This window comes from Epinephelus fuscoguttatus, linkage group LG13 (genome assembly GCF_011397635.1).
Source record: "Epinephelus fuscoguttatus linkage group LG13, E.fuscoguttatus.final_Chr_v1".
NCBI lineage: Eukaryota > Metazoa > Chordata > Actinopteri > Perciformes > Serranidae > Epinephelus > Epinephelus fuscoguttatus.
In genome coordinates this window covers 9,173,262-9,189,348 of record NC_064764.1, presented here as the reverse complement: position 1 = coordinate 9,189,348, position 16,087 = coordinate 9,173,262, and the positions used below count along the sequence as shown (strand labels likewise).

The 16,087-nt window shown below is 41.1% G+C and overlaps 1 protein-coding gene across 7 annotated transcripts in view; it reads left to right on the top strand.

The window, feature by feature from the left end:
- The first annotated feature begins 2,702 nt into the window (after positions 1–2,702).
- pcbp3 (poly(rC) binding protein 3) overlaps positions 2,703–16,087 on the top strand; it is a 92,258-nt gene continuing 78,873 nt past the window's right edge. For all 7 annotated transcript variants that reach the window (XM_049594222.1, XM_049594221.1, XM_049594219.1 and 4 more), the window contains exon 1: positions 2,703–3,002. The gene's annotated coding sequence lies outside the window, so the exon portion shown is untranslated. The remainder of the gene's footprint in view (positions 3,003–16,087) is intronic.

Here is a 16,087-nt window from a genome sequence, read left to right as displayed (position 1 = left end):
AGCGTCTCATGTGACCTTAAGCTTGCGATAGTCATTTTTTCAGCCTAGTAGCCAGATGAAAATGTTGGCATTGTACGTTTCTGCAAACCATAGATACACTACATTTGTACATTTTACACCTATCATATCAGTATTTTTAAAGTGACATAGTTCTGATTACATGTAAATGCAACCACACCCCTCCATTCCGAAGTCGATGAATACTGGTGCTTGGTCAGTAACTTCCGGCGCCAACAAAAAAAATGCCGTCCTTCATGTGATTAGGTTGCCGTTATTCTGTATTGATGCTCGGAGGCATCGGGGGAAACGCGGCTGGAACACCACATAAATTAGTGGGCAAAAGTCCCAGTAGAGTAGGCAGGAGGGGTCGTGGATGGAACCAACAACCACCGGCTTTCACCTGGGGAGGGGTGTTCACTTTCTGTATTAATGTAAAGCCAAACCCTGTCCTTTTTCCCTAACCAACCAACCAACTGTGTGTGTTGGCCAAACATAACCTTTGCCATCAGGAGCTGGAAAGGATGGTGGATGTCGTGTCACTGAGGCAAGACAGTTGCCAAGCTGCACATCACTGTTTGAGACCACAAAAACAACACGGTTGTTTTTTAGTGAGACATAGCAACATTTCAAGCTGTGATTGTGCCACTGAAAGCGGATGTTTTAAGCCAAAGCATGATCTTTTCTTCACAATTAACCAAGCTATTTTTCTTAAACATAACCACACGTCAACCACGTTTCAACATGTCCGCCACATTATAACCTACAAATGTTACATAACCATTGTTTGCAGAAACATACAGTGCCAACATTTATTAAAAAAAACAATCAATCACGATAATAACTGGCAGATTAATAATAATTGATGATGACTGTTATCATTAGTTCCAGCCCTACACTTAATTATCATTTTTTATCAAGAAAGAAAAAACAGATAAAAACACTGTGAATGAGCCAAATACAAGTTGTTGAAATGATAAAAACTACCAAAAAGCCATCTCTAAAATGCTTCACATACAGCATGTGACTAAACTGTTCCATTCTGCCATTGCTCCCTCTCCTCTGCACCAGGTCACATTAACATTGTGGTTATTTCTGTAACAGTCCCATCATGTCTGAATAAAGCTCAAACAAACATTATGTCATGGAAACCAAAAAGTGGCTGAAAATCCATCTACTTAACAGATACATGAACCGATATTCCATATGGACATAGCATGCATTCCATATCTAAAATGGGAAAAGGGTTACAGACATTGTCAAGCCCATCAGAGTAAAGTTTGGCTTGAGAACTTAAGTGGAAAGAGAAGAAATGGCACTGCTACTAACTCTTAGTGTTTCCTTGAAACCCACTGTCTGACTGCTGCCCTTAGTTTGTATGTATGCCTCATGTCTGCCTGGGTTTCCTCCCACATCCCAAACACATGCAGGTTAGGTGAATTGAAAACACTCAAATACCCACAGGCGTGAATGTGAGTGTGATTTTGTTCGTCTGTGTGTGTTAGCCAGGGCGTACTCCTGCCTCTTGTCCAAAGCATGCTGGGACAGGCTCTTGCCCCCCCGCCACCCTAAAGAGCGGTTTAGAAATGGATGGATAATTTTCCTTGGGGACTCTCTTTTCACAGTGAAGCCAAGTTATTATTAAAGCTTGTGAACATCATGAAGGAAAAAAAAAAACAGAGTTTCACAGCAATATATAAAAAGCCTGCATCCCCCCACAGCTGGCGGCCCCTGAGAATTCCCTCCATCCCTCACAAAATCTACCTTTCAGCAAGTCGCCGAGCTGTTTGCTGACAAAAAGAACAACGGAAAAGTACTGCTTCTTTCCACTGTTCTTGATGTAATAGTATAACTGGTGTTTCCTTTACTTCCCTGTGCAGTATGAGGAGTGGAATGGTGATGTGCCTTTCATTCCTCAACCTGACAGTTCACCATTGATCATTTATCAAGCTGGGTGCTTGCCAGACCCATCGATTGAGCGGGGGGAAATAAAATAAGACTTGTGGAAGTGAAGTATGCTCCTTAGTGAACATACGAGCAAAAACGCCTGATGAAATTTCACACTATGCTCCTCTTCCCTGCTCAGTGTTGTAGGAGAATGCTGAGTGTAAATGAACTGTACGTGGCAGAAGGCAATTGATTATGTGTGTGTGTGTGTGTGTGTGTGTGTGTGTGTGTGTGTGTGTGTGTGTGAGAGCCTGTGAATGTGAACACATGCCTGCATGTGTGTCATCATGTGTTCCTGGCTTTGTGCATGTGTGGCTCGTTTGACTGTACATGAGTAATTCTCAAACTCCAGCTGACTGGCGCTTCTTCTTCTTTTCTTGTGTGTGGCGGCAGGGTATTCTGCCAGGTCTGCAGAGGAGCATGCAGGGATATTGTGCCGGGTTAAGTGGCCCAGAATCTAATCACTCTAATGTCTGTTGCAGCCCTACATCATAGTCACCGGCTGGACCGCAACGCCTGGTCTGTCCTTCAAAAAAGGGAAGCTTTTCACGACTCCTTCCATATTGTAATTATTCCAACTGGATATGAGCTATTGCACTTATTGGCTGGGGCAAGCCACCGGCTGCTTCCTCTTTCATTGGCTGCCTGGACACCTCTGTGCTGCCTCCCATTGGCTGCCTGGAGGAGAGTGGGAGGAGAGCTCACCCCATCCTCCCCCTGTGGCAGAGCGTGTAAATGTAAAGACTCTTTCTCTGCCTATTATCTGAGTGACTCGGGGTTTTGGTGTCTGCCTCCGAGCGCGTGTGTGTGTGTGTATGTTGGAGGGAGAAAAGAGATAAAGAGAGAGAGAGTAAGGGAGGGAGAGGCAAGCAGCGTTTCTTCTCCCCCCTTTAGCCTCCCCGTCTCCCTGCTCCCTGTCACTCCATCCTTCCTCCCCTCTCCTGGACCACCCTCCAGCCCTGCTTCGAGCCGGACCGAGACCCCCTACCACCCAGACCACCCCGGGACCCTTTGACTCTCCTCACTTCTCCGTCCCACCAACCAACACCTCTGAGCAGGTAAGACTCTGCTTGTTTCAGCCGGCACTGAGGCTTTAAAAAGTACTTCCCGCCTCTCCTTCTGCTCTTGTTTTTGGTTTCTTTACGCTCACTTGTCTCTGTTCTCTCTGGCCTCTCTGTCTCTCCTGTATGCATATTTCAAGTTTTCCCTGCAGCACTTTTGTCCCTCTCAGAAAAGTGACACAGTTACAGGAGATGATATCAGTGAGGTCACTGTATTTTTCTTCTCCCTCTGATATCAACTCCCCGTCCTCCTCCCTCTCTACCCCACAATCTCTTCATCTTCTCTCCTCATGTCTTTTGCAATCTCATACCCTCCGGCTCAGCGTGTGCAAATTCACTGGCAAAGTCTTTTATTTTTAAGTCTGCCTGGAGCACAAGTTGACAAGAACAACATGCTGTGTTTTGGTTATGGAAAATGCATCTCTAATTGATTTTTCAAAAGTGTTTATGTTAGTTGGTGACAGCTATTTATAGGTGCTGACGCGCCAGGCACACGTGCTTTTCACTAGGCCACTTCCCCTAATGCCGGGACAGAACACAGGACTGTCCACTGGCTCCACAATGCATGACATTGCACAAAGTGGAATGACTTTACAAGGCAGGGACTTGCTTGATTGAATCAAGCAATCTTTCCAGTGAGAGAACTCCAATATTAACATGGCCCATAAAGCATTCCTGGCAACAGCAGAGACAAAAAAAAAACAAAAAAAAACTGCTTAGTTCTCCATCCGCACATCCTGTACTTTACCAGGAAGGGGAAGTGGAGTGTGAGTGTGTGTGTGTGTGCATGTGTGTATTTGTGAGGGAGACAGAGATACTGCTAAAGTGCTTTAGACATCAATACTGCCAGCCCTGGAGTTTTAAAGCCACTCTATCATATCTGAAAATTGGACCTTACAACAATGTCAACAACTGAGGAAATGCTTCTCCTGGTGTGGTGTTTTGTTTCTGTGGAGGGGTTCTGTGAGGAGGTGGGTGTTTAAATACGACTGAGGAAAAAAGATGGATGGAGGTTTTTAATCATATTTTATTTTATCATATTATTTACATTTGTGAATAGCATCTGTTTTCCAACAATTATCTAAAAAGCGACCAGGGTTCATGTTTGCTTTTAAAGTCTTTAGATAATTCAGTTTAAAAAGACAGTGTTAGTATAATCCAATCACACATTGAGTCTGCTGCCTTATTTAAGGCACTTTAATTTGTGTTATTAGGGCTGCAAACAGCGATTATTTTCACTGTCAATTAATCTGTCAGTTATTTCCTAAATTAATTGATTAGCTGTTTGGTCCAAAAAAAGTCAGAAAATGGTGATCAGTGTTTCCGCAAGCCCCAAAATGACATCCCCAAATGTCTTATTTTATCCACAACCCAAAGATAGTCAGTTTATTGTCATAGAGGAGCAAAGAAAGAGATAATTATTACATGTTTTATCTTTTAAAAAAAATGACTTAAACCAATTAATCTATTAATTAAATTAGTCTGAGATTAATTTAATAGTCTACACCTAATAGATTCATCATTACAGTTCCAATGTTTGTTGTATTTTTGTTATGCAATCTTGTTAAGTTTGCCTGTGACTTTCAACTTAAAAAGAAGCTGGCCTTCTCTCTCAGACAGTTTGACCTTTCTCTCTGTGATAATCATTTTCTAATTTACACAAAAAGAGCATCTGTGGCAAAGCATCTTGGGAATGAGGGTCTTCCCATCAGGGCTGCCTCGAGGGAGAGCAGCTTTCACTGAAAGGCTTTTATTGTGGTAGTTTTTGTGGAACAAGTGAGTGGGGGAAAAAAAAAAGGAAATCCTTAACGATTAAAATCCAACTCTGAATGTCACTTTGATTTAGCATATTTATGATGTGTTCTTTATTTTATCTTAATATAAATATGTCAGTGAAGAGCAGATTTATGATGTTGTTGGCAGCAGTCACATACTCATGCATTCAGGTGTTGGGCTGTTGTTAGTTTATTAGGACGTGTAAATTGGCTGCCTTTACTTCTTGAAGAAACATGCAGGTGTTTGTCTGCACTTACCCCTCAGATGCTCTGCTGGCTCTGAGCCAAACGCTGAAGCAAAGTCACAACTGCTCGTCCTCCTTTGTATTAACCCAGACTCATTTTCATGTATCATCACAAAAAGCATGTTGACAGGAGGCCTTTAAACCTTAACAGAGCCCAGGCTGGATGCTTAGTTATGTTGCTCATTGAACAAAAACACAAATAAAGGAGAATAGTCTTACGTCAAGCACTCGCCTATTTTTATGAATGAATGGATGACGCAGTGTCTCAAAGGAAATTTTTTTCATAGTTTTTGAGAGAGGCTCTTTCCCAGTAACACTAAAAACATTTCATCATTCAGGTCTGTGACAACTTGAGGTCACAAACCTTAAACTGCTTCCGAAATTGATGATTTTTAAATCACCATGAGTAACAATGTCCAGGTTTTGTCAAGGATTTTCAATGTTGGTAAAAAAAAAGTCACTGAGAGAGCCAAAGAACATGAAAGAAAATAAAATGGCCTTGCTGTGCAAACATAACAGTTTTTTTTCTCACCGCATGAACCCAGTAGCTCTTATGCGGCCATATTTAATGCACTTACTGCACGTCAACTCTTTCAGTGTAAGCTCTCATAAGAATGCATACATAAAATCCCTTGTAGAATGAGATATTTATGAGCCTCAGTGATGTGTTTGCTTTTGCACTTGCATGCCTTCATAAGCCACTGCTTTAAGCTTAAGTTGAGCTGCATGCAGTTGATGCAGACAATGAGTGTGGCTCACCGTGTCAGACCAGTTTTACACTTTCACATCACATAATGCCACAGATGTCAGTTTGGGGCACTAGGTGTTGTGAAGGTTTGGGAATTGATTTGAGCAAAACAAACAAATGAAGTGTTGAAGTGGCAGCATGTGAAATGTGAGCAGGCAGGCTTTTGTTTTTCAAATAATGTCGTTGAGAAAAGACAGGGATGAAAGTGAGGGTGGCACACGACTTACCGGTCGATCATGGGCTACTTGCTCGTAATTATTCAGTGAATCCTCACTAATTATATATGAATGTATATATTCTCTATAAATGCCCTCCTTTAAATTCATTTTCAGCGTGTTCCTGTTTCCACCGCTAATTTTCCATTTGGAACAACCACACTATAAAAAGATGGATCACATGTATCCAGTATATTCAGTAAGCCCTGCTTCCTTCTATGTAAAGCCAACGCTCTGCGAGCAGCTGGCCCTTTGTGCCTTGGCCCTTTCGAGCCGTTCCGGATCTCCCGCTGGCCTGGCTCAGGGCACAGAGTGTGCTGGGAGTTGCCTGGGTAGGGACTGGCTCAGTGTGAAAAAGGCCACTGACACTGACTGACTGCCGTCTTGGTCGCTGTCACAGAATGATGGAGGGCAAATGGACACAGACAAAAGTGGTGCAGAGGAATTACTGGGTTTGGTCTGTTGGGTGCTGACTTGAGAGATGATACAATGGAAAACTGACTGTACACTGGCATCTGCTTTATAGGAAAAAAAGATCTTCATGGGCTAAATCAGTTTTATGCAATTTATGAATTAAAATTTGGTGAAATAAAATGTGTCATCTTAAACAACTCAAAGTCAAAAAATATATATATATATATTTTTTTTATAGAAACACAGCTCAAAGAAAATATAGTACATCATTTATAGCACAAGTTATATCTTGATGGTTGATGTATATCGCATAATAACAAAAATCCAGGAATGTATCCGCTTTTTATTTTGAATATTAAAACATGTGTAAATTAGATTTAAAAGTCAAAACAAAAACCTGCGTAAACTTTTTATGGGTTTTTTAATTACTTTAAGGTTGTTGACAGTTTGGTTTGCCTTTCCAGAGAGTCAGACAGCAATTTCTGCAAACGATAGACTGAAATATTAATATTTATTTCTAGATCTTTTAATTTGACTTTATTTATCATTATTTCACATCAGGTACTGAACTTTTTTATTGAGTATTTTTCAGATTTATTTAATTTTAATCATATTCAGTGGATTTCATAGGCAGACTGTACTGTACTATGACTAATTTCTCAAAAAACATCTCATAACTAAAAGATGCTGTGGGTGCTTTCTATCTTGATCCTTATTTTTACCCCTTCTCAGTTCCTTTAGTAAGAAAGCTTTCATATCAGCAGATACTTAACTTCCCATAGCTTGACACGTTAAAGAACTTATAGACAAACATTTCCGTGGTATCAAAAGAAAAAACATTGAGGCTTACAATACTTCTCAAAGGCAATCAGTATTTAGTCTATCTTTATCTCCACCCCTGGTGTCACTAGGACCCCAGGGCAGTCTTTGTATTGTAACTTGACACAGAGGGGGTCAGTGGTTAGGTTTCAGGCAGAGCATTGGTGTGTCTGTGTCACTCTGCAGTTACACCTCCAAAACACTAGTCGATGGTGGGGTTTCTGTGAAGTGATATGTGGTTTAGTTGATTCAAAGCACACCCAAAATACACATTAAACATGGCTTAATAGTGACAATTTCAAGCATAAGTACACAAATCAGCTACATTATATTTGGCCGGATTCACACACAAAGCTCTTTATCTGGACACATTTTCCCCACAAATGCAACATGTGAATGTTATTAGCCAGAGCCTATGGCATTTTGCAGTGTATGAATTAGCTTAGCGGCTAGCAGGCACTTCCTTTATTCATATGAAGCCAGGGACAACAGCAACATTTAACAAAGTTAATGTTACAAAATTCGGGTCCATTACAACTCACAACATTCACTGACAAAACAACTGTCTTGTACTAAAAACGTTTTCCAAACAAATACATCATGCTAACGTTATTAGCGCCAGTCTATGGCATTTTACATTGTATAAATTAGTCGACCAACTAGTGGAGATTTCCTCTAACCATACGAAGCCAGGATAAATCATACACAAGACTTAAAATGCTATTTTGTTGAGGATTTATTGCTCTCGCAGTTTATTGTTTCTTATCTGTGAAATAAAGATAAATAAAAGCTTTGTTTCCACTGAGGGAAATGGTTTCAGCTTACAAAAATAGGAGGGCCGCGTCACTGCGCCGTGTAGTTGCATTTCTTTGGAGGGGTACATCAGACTACGGTGTAGGGCATGGCATTGGCTCTGCATTGACCCAGAGCCTATGCTGTAAGTACAGTGTCAATATGACGCAGAAGCATCAATCCCAGCATCAAAATTACTTGGTTGTGGTTAGGAAAAAATCATAGTGGACGTTCACAAGACTAATGACTGATGTGACAAAATTACTCAACATAGACTTTTAGTTTCACACTGGACACAAACACCAGTCTCCTGGGTCAAAGTCCTGTGCTTGTTGGACCCGTCCACCTCCCTTTCCTCTCACCCTTAAGCCTCCTACAGACTGTGAGATTTTAGAGATCTTATAAGTTTAGTGCAGGCTAAAGTGAATGAGCAAGGCTTCAGCTGCCACAACTCCACAAGGTTTCCCTCTTTGCTGGAATCCCACACATTTCTTTAAGCAATTTTTGCCTCCACGGCAAGTTGCTGTCTGCCTGTTTGTTTGGGTTTAGTGCCGGTGCGTTATTTCATGATGCATTTCTATTGGTTGGTTTGTAGATGTACATTGTAACAGCAGTCACACATTGAGATGGTCATCACAAATTTCTGACACTTAGAATTTCATTCTAGGCTGTCTTTGATTGCAAGATTGTGATAAGGCCATCCTTGAACGTCTCTCGCTGTACGACGTAGGACCACTGTTTCAGAGCCAGAACCAAAGACGTTACCACATTCCTTTCTTCAAATTGCACAGTGTATGCCAGGTGTAAGATGACTTTGTCGCTCTTTATATTAGATCAATAGCTTTGACTATAATGATGGTTTTACATTGGAGTTTGCTGACAGCCCAGTGTGGCTTATAAAGATGCTAAATTGTGCTAGGTGTGTCCATATCTGACGCCAAGGGCCACTGACTTTGTCAGTCCGTGTACCGTATTCTTTTGACGTGAAATATGATCACCTGATTAATTATACTGATTATCTGGTTCAGCGCAGCATATATGGGCTAATAAGTTAGGGTAAAAGGATTGAAATTAAAAGGGTTCACCACCTGAGGTCATGGCTGGATTAAGACCTCGATGTAACCCTGGCTGTTTAAGGTCTCCTCTCCCACCCACTTGAACAATCACACCATCAGTAGCTCAGCAGCTTACTGCACAGGCTGTATAGCATTAAACCTTGTATTTTAATCTTAATTCAACTTGGTACACCAATGAAAACAAAGATCCATTACAAGAGTTTATCAACTTTAGTTCTTCTTGTCTGATTTACAACTAGATATGTCACTGCTGGTACTGTACCACTATAATTCTCACTGACTGCTTGCACTTGTTGAAACTGCCAGTTTTGTTCTGCCATCACTATGATCTAACTCCGCTCCCTTTGATTCAGTAAAGAATTTGAAGATTGCAGGAATGATAAAGTCACTAATTTACATTTCCTTTTTTTCTTGCTCGGTGAACACCTTCCATCTTCATTAGGATGAGAAAAGAAAAGATTACTAGAGGGTGGTAGCTCCACGGTGGGCAGTGAATGTGCTAAGGAATGCCATTTGACACAGACCTGTACACCCATAGCCATCTTCACAGCTCAACCTGTAACAGTGTGTTGTTTTTGAAAAGCTCTAGTTAGTGTCAATGGGTGTGTTTACATGGACATGAATGACTGTTTCATGAGGCTTATCCAGGTTATGATTGTATTTGGGATATAATATTAACACGAGCACAGAGTAATGGGGTTTATTCATATTGCCCGTACACATAAATAATACTAGTAACACAGTTACTTATTACTGGGAGATGAGAGCAACAGGAAATATCAAACACTACACTGTACAATGCAGATAAAAAGTATTCACCCCCCTTGGATGTTTCACGCTTTTTTGCTTTTATACATGAAATCATGGTCACTATAATTTGGCTTTTTTGACAAAAATTGACAATAAAAACAAACTATTTAATATCAAAGTGAAAACAGATTTTTACAAAAATATATAAGGTAAAGTAAATGATTGCATAAATATTCACCCCTGTCAGGTCAGTATTTAGTAGATGCACCTTTGGCTGCAATCAAGGCACTGAGTCTGTGTGGATATGTCTCAGTCAGGCTGACACATCTGGACACTGCATCTGCAATTTTTCTTCATTCTTTCTTGCAAAACAGCTCAAGCTCTGTCAGGTTGCTCAGGGATCGGGTGTGAATAGCTCTGTTCAAGTCCAGCCACAAATTCTTGATTGGATTGAGATCTGGGCTTTGACTTGGTCACTCCAGAACATTCACCTCATTGTCTTTGAACCATTTCTGTGTAGCTTATGCTGTATGCTTGTGGTCGTTGTCTTGCTGGAAAATACATCTTCTCCCAAGTTGTAGTTGTCTTGCAGACTGAGTCAGATTATCCTCCAGGATTTGACAGTATTTTTCTGCATTCATGTTCCCCTCTACCTTTACAAACCTTCTAGGGCCTACTGCTGAGAAGCATTCCCAGAACGTGATGCTGCCACCGCCATGCTTCATGGTGGAGATGGTGTGTTTGTGGTCATGTGCAGTGTTTGGTGTTCACCAAACATAGCGTCTAGTCTGATGGCCAACTTTTGTCTCATCAGACCAAAGAACCTTCTTCCAATTGACCTCAGAGTCTCCCACATGCCTTTGGGCGAATTCCAGGCAAGATTTCATATGAGCTTTTTTTAAAAGTGGCTTTCCCTTTGCCATTCTCCCATACAGCTTCAACTGGTGAAGAACTCAGGCAACAGTTGTTGTATGTACAGTCTCTTCCATCTGAGCCACTGAAGCTTTTCAACTCCTTCAGAGTGGTCGCAGGTGTCTTGGTGGCCTCCCTCACCAGTCTTCTTCTTGCCCAGTCACTCAGTTTGTGAGGACGGCCATTTCTAAATGATGGATTTAACTGAACTCTGTGGGATTTCCAGTGAGTTGAAATCTTTTTGTAGCCATCTCCTGACTTATACTTGAAATTGTAGCAGGAATACTGATGAACCAGAGACTGGACCTCCCAGACACATGTGTTTTTATACTACAATGACTTGACACGCATCAAATGCACTCAGGCGATGTCCATTTCACTAATTGTAACACTGCTGGCATCAACTAGCTGAACCTCTGTTGAATCAAGTCAGTCATATTAAAGGGGGTGAATATTTACAAACACTTATTTTACACTATATATTTTTTAATTAATTGTAAAGCTAGTTTGTAAAAATCTGTTTTCACTTTGACATGAAAGAAGCTTTTTTTTTTTTCAAATTCCAGCTATAGCTACTACTATATTGACCATGACTTAATGTATAAAAGCAACAAAAGCGGAAAACATTCAAGGGGGGTGAATACGTTTTATAGGCATTTTACATTTACTACCACTATGCCACTTAACTGTTTATTTCTTCTCTGCTTTGATCGGCATCAGCTGTCTGCTCCGACCACCGTCTCTCTCAAACACACACACACACACACACACACACACACACACACACACACACACACACACACTATGTACTAAGCTAATGTTATTCCTGAGAGGAGCTATGCTGCTGTTATAACTCTGTTCTCCACTTAAACCAGTGCCAGCGTTTCACTGCCACCACGCAGGACAAAGGAGCAGAAAATACACGGCCTCTTTTATTACTGGAAGACAAAATCCATTTCTTAATCACTTCAGAAGTGAGACACTTTTGGGGCGTCGGTAGCATAGTGGATAGTGCCGGCGCCCCGTGTACAGAGGCGATGCCTCGCTGCAGCGATCGCAGGTTCGACTCCGGCTTGCAACCCTTTGCTGCATGTCAACCCCCACTCTCTCTCTCTCACCCAATTTCAATCTGTCCTGTCCATTAAAGGCAAAAAGCCCAAAAAAAAATCTTAAAAAAAAGAAGAAGAAGTGAGACACTTTCATTGCCGCCATTGTTTGTATTTCTGTTACTTGGCAGAAGCCACACCTGTGCAGGCAGTCGGTGGTGCCAAGTACTGTCATCACAATAAGGTTGTGCATGCAACAGTTTCTTGGTTTTTTGTTGTTGTTGTTTTTTCTCGCAGCACTCCAGGTTAGGGCTGTCACTTTTCCCAAAAATTAAGATTTCAAGATTGAATGAATTTGAAATTACATACAATTCATAGCTCAAGTTCCATCATTAGATCCTGAAACCCCTCTCCTGAAACAATACCAATGGGCTGCATATCCTTGCAAAGAAGTCTTGCTATCCTGGCAGTGATAACATTTTTATGAGTTTCTGGCAAGGGGCCTACTGAAGCTGATTGTGCTGAGTAGTAGGCAGTCAGACGAGGTTGCGCAGTGCTCTTGCTCCATTCATCTATGACGCCTGCGCTGCCTCACTTGGGGGGCAAGCTAACATTAGCTGATGAGTCCACAGATTTGTCGTTATCGTAGAGTAAGACAGCTGCTTTGTACATAGTCCACAAACAGCCTTGTCTTTGTTAGTTACTCTTCCATCTATGGTGTAGGACTCAAAATACTTCCACACAGTGCTTCTCAGATGCTTTTGCGTCGTGATTGTCCACTCAGGACAGTTTTGCATGCCAGTGTCCTGCATTTTCATAGCAAACAACAACCTTAACGGGTGGGCTGGGTTTTGAGGCTAATATTAGCAGTGGCCAAACAGTGATATTACATCGTCATATGATGCCCTATGGACCAAAATGTTTTCCCATTGACTTATATGGCAAAAGAGAGGTCTGTAAATCAATGGATACATTTTTTGAGCATTACAGCCCCAGCAAAAAATTACTTGTTTCACAAGTAACTGTTCAATCCGATAAGAATTGGAAAGTCACAGGAAACAAACACAGGAAACAGCAAGTAGCTGGCTCAGATTGTGTAAGTCTAAAGTGTACCTGTAGGGGCTGATAGGGATGAATGGAGCCTCGCCTCCATCGCTGTATCCACTTCTCTTTATACATCCATCATCTTTACTTAAGCTTTGTTTACTGATGTGTCAAGAGGGTATGCAACAGGTCAGACTGATAGTGAAATTTTACAGCGCCCTCTGCTGAATCACAAGGCAATCTACATCAACTACATCGCTTATAGACTGTACATTTTTTAATTATTTTTTCAAACAGGTCAGTACATTTCCAAAATTAACTTAATTGAAACAAACACTCGAATTTCAAAATAAGAAGCGATGGTCTTACTCCATATTTGGGTTTCTCATAAACAGGATATGGTGTTTACAAGGGGTGGGGGGAAAAATCAATACATCATGGTATATTTGCTTGGCAATATTGCATCGATACATAGACAAAGTATCAAACTTTTAATTATATAAGATAATAACATTACAAATGTAAATTAATGAATCTTTTGGTACCATACTAGAATAATGAAATCCTTTTTTTCAGTTCACTAGGTACAGTTTGATACAATAAAAAAACTGAGGTGAGATAAAAAGATTAAAAACTTAATCTTACTGGATAGAACAGATGCTGACAAAGTTTTCCATTGGGGACATAATTTGCAGTGGAGAAAAGGAAATAAATTGCAATATATATTATTGCAATACTCAGTGTTCCACAACACATTTAAAACTGCAATACTATTGTATCATGATAATATATCGTGGGGTCTCTGGTGATCCCCACCCCTAGTGTTTACATATTAAGAACACATAAACGAGATACTCCAAAAACCTGATCATAAACTGGTTAGCCTATTCATGACCATGTAAATGCACTCAATGACTGTTGAAGGCTTGCAGTGTGTTTTAGCAGAGAATATGTGCATTACAGTAATGCACAGAAATCAAACACAGGGTCAACACACAGGCGATCAGACACTGAGATACAAACAGTCCATTGGGCACTCCTGTGGGCACTGACTGTTTTATACCTCCAACTCCCTGCTTCACACTCACTTGATTGGTTAGCAGTTTTCTGTCACTGCGCCGGGCTGTAAACTTAAAAAACAATCTATCCTGTGTCATAATTCATAACAGAATGCGAGGGGTTGGGGGTTTGAGGCATTGCCAGAGGCTGAAATTAAACACGGCACCTTTTAAAAGTTGAAGCTATTGGAGAGAATTATGATCTGTGAAACCTGAGGGCCTTTTTGTCTCTGTGCAAAGCCACTGGCTGATGTAATTTAAGCTGGTGAAGGGTTGCGAGATCAATCAGAGAGGATGAAGAGTTGAGAGAGGGAAAAATGGAAGAGACTGTGGGGTTGAGAAGGGAAAGGTGGAGCAGGAACAGGGCTTTAGCCTTCCCTGCTGCTTTCCTAGCATCACTCTGGGTGGTGAAGCATGGTCATAAATAGGCAGCCCCTCTGCCCCCTGTGTTAGTGCTATTTTTATACCCGCTAATACATGGGGTTTGGAGAACCAGCTCAAGTGGTGAAGTGACGAGAAAATATTATTGTTGGCTTGGAGTTAAGAGAGCTGTAGTGATCAAAGAACTATGCACATACCCATGGAGGAGTGTCGTGGCAGAATTAGCCTTGTGTTGTTATTTCTTTATTAGATTAGAGCTCAGATGTGCTCATGTATGACTGTGGCTGCGATCCATTCTGACGTGTTGAAGCATTTTTATACTGGATCAATTTTCAAACAGAGACAGTGCTTTGGTATATGATACTGTAGAGTTAAATCAAAGGTCAAATGTTGCACTACAAGCCCACGTTTCTGCCTACATTATTTTTCCTATTAGAGAATTGACTTTGTGCAGAGTATTTTGTTCTTGGTTAAAGCAACAGGAAAGGTGTTACAGTTTCCCATGAATTCTGTGAAAACAGCATGCTGTTTGAAACCGGTGCTCACGTAAACCAAGTGAAAATAATTGAGTTTTCTCACCAGAGAAGGATGAAATAAATGATGTGTCACAAGAATCAGACGATAGTTTGACATCTGATGAGCACAATGGGAAAAAAAGGCTGCTAGAGTTCAGATAGTGCTCAAACAGATACGGAATATTAGCCTTGACCTCGGGAGATATGGGTTACATTTTCAACCCAGGCCATGAATTATTCTACTGCCAGTTTGATTTTTCAATATTGTCCTCAAATTTAATGGCCAACCAAAACTGTTTTTTTCTTTTATTTTAACTTAAAACCTTTTCATGTCACACACAACATGGAATCTAGCTGATGCTGTTTAGTGTAATGCAGTTTGTGATGGAGAAGCATCATGCGCACGCTTTAGTTGTGTCGCCAACATGTAGTGTAATTAATTATTTAAAGGTCTGCATGGAACTGTTTTTTAAATCCTGCACCCGCCTGCGCACCCAGAATTTGCACCCACTCCTGCCCATCCCTGAGATTCAGTGTTTGGCAAATCTGTCCACATCACCCTGCAGGCAAACTAACCAGCTCACTAGACTGTTCTGTAAACCTCTGCATGTTTTACCTCTTTATACAGTCTGCTGGTGTATACTGTGCATGCATATTTCTATCCATTAACTATCATTGTTCTTCTGACGTGATTATCATAATCTGGACTGGAGGAATTACTGAGTATTTTGACCCACAGTGGGGTTCCTCTATATGTAGCCGCCAGAGTTGGGTATAATGCGTTACAAAGTAACGCGTTAGAATACTTTGATTACTTTTTGCAGTAACGAGTAACCTAACGCGTTAGTTTGCTGTTTGAGTAATCAAATACTTAAGTACATTTTCAAACAAGACATCAGTTACTTCCGTTACTTTTAGAATGCTGTCGTTTGGTTCTAATAATGGAGATAACATTAAACCTATCAGTCTGAAAGAAGCCACGGAGCTTGTGGCTCACTACGTGGTCGGAGAAACGCTGCCGTTGTCTACGGTGGAGTCTAAATAGGTGGAGTAGGACTCGCTGACAGACATATTTCAGACTCAGGACTTGCATTATGCCTGGTTCACGCTACACGCTGGTACTCACCAATTATCCCCGGTCGTCTTTCACGGCGTGTGTGATGTCATCGGGTTATTCTTGTCCTGTTTTTATTACTTTCACTATTATTTGAATCACTGTGTGTCTGTTCATGTGCCAGCCGACATGTTGTTGTAGTCACCTAAAAGCGTCAGCAGATGGCAGGAGCTACATT